Source organism: Gymnoscopelus microlampas, assembly GCF_963454915.1.
Source record: "Gymnoscopelus microlampas genome assembly, chromosome: 21".
Taxonomy (NCBI): Eukaryota; Metazoa; Chordata; class Actinopteri; order Myctophiformes; family Myctophidae; genus Gymnoscopelus; species Gymnoscopelus microlampas.
In genome coordinates this window covers 39,083,674-39,089,862 of record NC_139958.1, presented here as the reverse complement: position 1 = coordinate 39,089,862, position 6,189 = coordinate 39,083,674, and positions in this window count along the sequence as shown.

The window sequence follows — 6,189 nt, the reverse complement described above, 5'->3', positions numbered from 1 at the left end:
TGTAACGGAATACTTTTTTAGGGTAATGGAGTAACCTAACGTGTTTTGTAATTAGAATGCCTCGGTTTCTTAGTTACCTTTTCCAAAATGGTGTTTTGTACATTTAAGATGGAAGCATTCACAATATTTGGGGATTTATTGGTGATAGGAGGAGAATGTCAATGCAAATTAGTCTTGGTGAAGCTCAGCACAGCTCCACAACACTGGTGGTCACACCGGTAGGCTGCACTCTTGATAATTGTAATTCTGTAACGTAACGGAATACTTTTAAATGGCAGTAATCCTGTAACGTAACACGTTACTTTTAAAAGTAACGTTACCCAACATTTTATTGTGTGGCATTCTTGCCACACAATAAAATGTATCCTTTTCTACATCTGAGAATGTACAAATGTAACACTGGTTACATTTGTACATTCTAAATTAACCTTGAGGATTTTGCTGTTCAGACATTTTTCTAACCAAAGATACCATGAAGGTGTCATTCCACACGATGACTGATGATTTGTTCAATTATCTCCCCTGACTGTCTCTAGTTGCAGCAATACCAGGAGGCGTGGCCTGTTCTTTAGGCTGCTTGGGCATCATCCTTGGACTGTCATGCTGTCATTCATGCAAGGGCAATAATCTATTGGCTGCAGGAATTTTCTCATTTCTTTCCAGTGAGTCTTCACAATAAAATCATCAGTGAGAGTACAAATCCTTGATGGTCTAAAAAGGTACCATTAGATTCTCAGAGTTACGGGTCCCTATCTTCCGTGACGCACTGTTATTAATTTAGCAGGTTGTGCCGGCCACGCAACCCACAAATAATATTTTCCCCAAACGCAACTGTTTTGATTTAAGATTCATGGCACTGTGCGCCGAAATAAGGCACGCTATTGCGCAATCTGAACTCAAAGCTATCGTACCCACAGATTTTGTGCATTGCATTAAGATGACCCATGGACCTCGTCTTATCGTAAAAAGCAACCTGCTTAAATTGTTTCAATCTATCCAGTCTGAACACAACACTTATTACTCTCAATTTAGGTGGCATTTGAAGCACTTAATCCTTCATTAATCCTATGAAATAAAAGAAAAGGTTAACGCCTCTTGTGTTGCGCGCTGCTAGGCTACTGCTGTACAAACACGGCTGATCTCAAAGCTCACAATGGGTCGCAGCGTAATGTGTTGTGAGTTTGGAGATCAGATATTTATTTGTGCAGCAGTAGCAGCAATTAAATGGAACATACAAATGTCTCTCAAACGCAACACATTCATTTAAAATAAACAAATGAATGTGAAGTTTAGTTGATGTGTCATTATCACAGATGCCACAGATAACACGGATGGACATGAGACATGATTAGGCAGCAGCGCTTTTAACGGCCATGCACTTGCGCTTGGACATCTCTCCTTTCTATGTGATGTGTCGGTGAGCAGTGAGCTTTTGTTTCGCCCGTGTCTCCTGACATTATTATTATCACATTATTAATAATAAGCAAGCGATCTCGTGCTTGCATGCTTTCAGTTCAGGTCTCGGAGCATTCTGTGCTCCTGTGATCTCGGGACATTACATGTACGAAAGATAGCACTGCAAAGCGCCATCTTTATCTTAAAGGCAATGGCAACCTAATGTGACACTAATATCTAAGTAACGTTTTGGTCACATAAATGTGACCGAAAAGTTGCTTAAATAATAGCGTTCCTATTGTGCAAGTGTAGACAGTGTGAGGGTCATTTTATTTTATTCTCCATGCTTGATCCCTGCCTATGCACGTCTCTGAGCCGAGGTTGGCGTTGAGAAGCACTCTCTCCTGCGGGATGAAATGAATGATTCATACTTATACATCTTATTCTATACTATAGCATCATTTAATAAGCTTGTATACTGTAATGGTTAAGCCCACACTTGTCCCAGAGAACTGGCGCTCCGCAGATCTGAGCCTGTGATGGAGAAACAATATTTACCTGTTCTTGACATGAAACAGGAAATTATAATCAAAATAACCTGTTATTATTTTTTAATTAAATAATGTGACGTGGTTGTGTGATTATTAAACGTGCGTACATTCAGTACAGTGCTGACTTTCTACCAACAAGCGACTTGTGTGTCTGCTCTGCTGTGTTTACAGCACGACAGGGGCGTACCTGATTTATGCTTAGTTGCACGACGGTGTCTCATGGAAAACATAGCCGTTTTGCATTTGCGTCGAGTTGTGGTCTTGTAGATCGGCTCGTATTTGGCTCGCAACACCGTTGTACGACGACTAGTTTGACTTGAAGCTGCTTGCTCAGAGCTCACGTCACGTTGATGCAATCTCGCGAGACCAGATGCTGTGTAAGGTAACAGGTGCCCAAAGTCTTGCATTACAACTTTTATTTTTATTGTCGAACCTTCTTTATTTTCTAAGGAATTTTCCAACATGAAATATTAGTTGACAGCCGTAGCGCTGGAGGCCCTGGAGCAGGTGACAGAATGAAAGAAACATGGTGGTAGTGGTAGTGGTACCAATACAAAAACAAAACTGGTCTGATCTGCTACTTTCGCATTAAAACAGCGATAGCAAAGGAACGCGGGCTCGCACCAGTGCTTGGGACGGCTCATCGGATCAGGGCTTGAGAATTCCTGTAAGGAATGAGTTCATTCTGAATGAATACATATTGTCCATAAACGCAGTCTTGAGGATGTTTTTTTACTGGTTACACGGTACACACACACACACACACACACACACACACACACACACACACACACACACACACACACACACACACACACACACGTGAACATACACTATGAATAATAATAATCGTGTAACTCGCGATCTCTCACCTTTCCCAGCTATCTGTGCAGTTGTGGCCACGATCATCTTATCATGGCTATATCCTGACCAGATAGTCGGCTGGGTAGATGTGGCCATACTCTTGCTTGCAGGTAAGGATGGAGTAAACCCATAGACATATACACAGCTCATCTGGTTCAAATGTTACAGCCAATACCATTTTAGGTGGCGGCCATATTGGATTTGGCCGATATGGCGACCCCAAAGGTCGCCGGCTCGGGCACCCTTGTTAAATAATTAGAGCATATCCTGGGCTACATCTGGGCCAAATTTGGTGCTTTTAAGATTGATCAGCACAAATATATCCCTAGGCCCGGGACTATTGCTGAAATACTGTCCATATAGGTGATTATGCTAATTAAAGCTAATTACACTAATTCTGAAAATTACTCAACATACGCAAGTTAGCATCCGGCAGTTTCTACATGCTGGGGTCCCATACTCAACATTTCTAATATAAAACTTTGGTGTACTCAACATGTTCGTGTTCACAATGGGGCTCTATGGGCTGGCAAGTAGACTAAAAGGCTGGAGAGTGTGGGAACTTGTAACAGCTCCTCTTTATAGACTAAGGCCCTAAACTGCATGATGAGGGACAGCTGAGACAGGGAGGAGCAACCAGAGCAATCACAATGATGCACAGGTTAGTGTCTAGCCATGGAACAGAGCAGCATAGCCAACAGCCAAGAGAAAGACAGTATAGACAGTAGACACTAAACCAGAGGACAGACATACATTAGCAAACAAATAATAGTGCTGTTAGACTGAGGTGAGTGAATATGTGCAAGCACATAACAGACACAATATTATTCTACGACAGAGTCCTTTTAGAGTAGTGGGCTATTTTAAGCCTTATGTTGCCTGTTCAGCTGTAGAACTTGACTCCTCGCTAGATTGTAAAAGCTTTTCTATACTGTAAATATAACATAGAATATTCCTTGATGTGCCCTTGTGTGCATCCATGACTGAACAATACCGACTTCTGTCTGTTGCAGGTATCTTTCACATCTGTGCCTACATAATGAAGAAAAAGATTGACCAACGCACCCACCAGCGGTGGACTGGCCGTTTGACACAGGGGGCATATGCCCAGTGGACCGCCCAGTAATGTGCCGGTGCCATCACGTTATGATTTAAATCATAATTACCAAAGGCCGCGCGGCTGGCGCTCGCCTGTTGTATGCCCCTCTACCTCCAGCAACATCAAGCATGGTGTGGAATAATAATAAATAAATAAATAGCGACGCTGCGAGCCTGCGACCCATGATGATCGCATCGCGACAGTTAAAACAGTAAAATGGTTTCTATTAACAAAATGGTTTCGTAAATGGTTGCTTAGCTCTAACTCAACAAGTACATAGAAAACTGGAAACTCTGTTCTCTGCATGGTGTGGTGTGTGTTGTTGCAACTATGTAGTTATCTAATGTATTGGAAAACAATAATCATATTCATATACTATCCTGATTCATTGATTAGCTGCTTTTAAGCCCCATGTTATACTTTAATCATACAATGTCTCACAACTCGCATGTGTTGTGAAGTTTTAGATCTGCTACTTTCACTTTTTTTGAATATTGTAAAAGCACTACAATAGTGCTTTTACAATATTCTGCTACAATAAAAGCACCAAATTTGGCCCAGATGTAGCCCAGGATATGCTCTAATAATTTAACAAGGGTGCCCGAGCCGGCGACCTTTGGGGTCGCCATATCGGCCAAATCCAATATGGCCGCCACCTAAAATGGTATTGGCTGTAACATTTGAACCAGATGAGCTGTGTATATGTCTATGGGTTTACTCCATCCTTACCTGCAAGCAAGAGTATGGCCACATCTACCCAGCCGACTATCTGGTCAGGATATAGCCATGATAAGATGATCGTGACCACAACTGCACAGATAGCTGGGAAAGGTGAGAGATCGCGAGTTACACGATTATTATTATTCATAGTGTATGTTCACGTGTGTGTGTGTGTGTGTGTGTGTGTGTGTGTGTGTGTGTGTGTGTGTGTGTGTGTGTGTGTGTGTGTGTGTGTGTGTGTGTGTGTGTGTGTGTGTGTGTGTGTGTGTGTACCGTGTAACCAGTAAAAAAACATCCTCAAGACTGCGTTTATGGACAATATGTATTCATTCAGAATGAACTCATTCCTTACAGGAATTCTCTAGCCCTGATTGCATGCAGACTCTTTTTTTTTTGCATGTAATCATGTTTTACTACTTCACCGTTTCATAATAGTCCTTTACTTATTTTGTCCAGGTTTGTAATAGGTCCAATACAACATCTTCATTGGAGATGATCTCCCCAGAGTAGGGTAGCTTGCTGACAGTGGTTGTGTAGTTGTGTATGGGCTGTGTAGTTATCATTTATTTTACTCAAGGCTCCAGAACATGGATGGATGCTTTTCAGTAAAAGTCGTGGTATTAAGGGCATGTTTTTCATTTTTCATTTTAATTTTATTTTGTTTCGCACATGGTAGTGTATTACAATTATACAATTCATATCAGAGGATAATAATTAATTAAATCGAATACACCCATGAGCAAAATGAGCAGGAAGAAGAATACATTCTTATTAATACCTGCCCCCTATCCTTGTATCCTATGTGCGTTTGTATGTGCCTCGACGGAGCGCCGGTTGTGGTGGGCCGGTCTGGCCAAAATGTCAGGGCCGAATTTATGTCCCAGTCCAGCCTGCCCAGGACATTCTTCTTTTAGAATTAAGAGGACAGCGCTCCACTGAAATAGAAGCCAGGGACTGATCCAGAATGACTTCTTGGGATTTTAGAAATCTTGCATTAAGTCGCAAGGATGTTTCTAGGCATATTTTTGATATGAATAACCATATATTGTAATGTTTGCCTTAAAATGACCATTGATTATTTTTTGAATTATGTGAAACATGTAAACATAAAGATAATACAGTTCTCAGTAAAGTTTCTCTTCAAATAGGCTATTGCTGTGAGGCTATTGTTTTAATTTATTTAATTCCCCATGCCACCAGTAGAGGTCAGCACTAAACACAAGTAAATCATCAATCATCAATCAGGATCAAGTATGATTTACTGATAATCTCAAGGGAGTTCCTGGCAGAGGTTTTGTAATAGTTTATGTAGTATATGGTGGGGAATGGAAATTGTTTTTGTTAGCAACATAACTTGACAACTGATGGGAAGATTTACATGAAACTCAGAAGGAATGTTAGGGGGTTTGGGCCCTAAAAGGGTCAAAGGTCAAGGTCACAATTAAATCATAAGGTAAAGAGAGATAGGTAAAGTTCAGCCAATATAGTAAAAACTATCTCCTTGAGAAAGATAATTATTTGTGTAGAATATGTGCCAATGTATTTGTTTTCACAGTGATG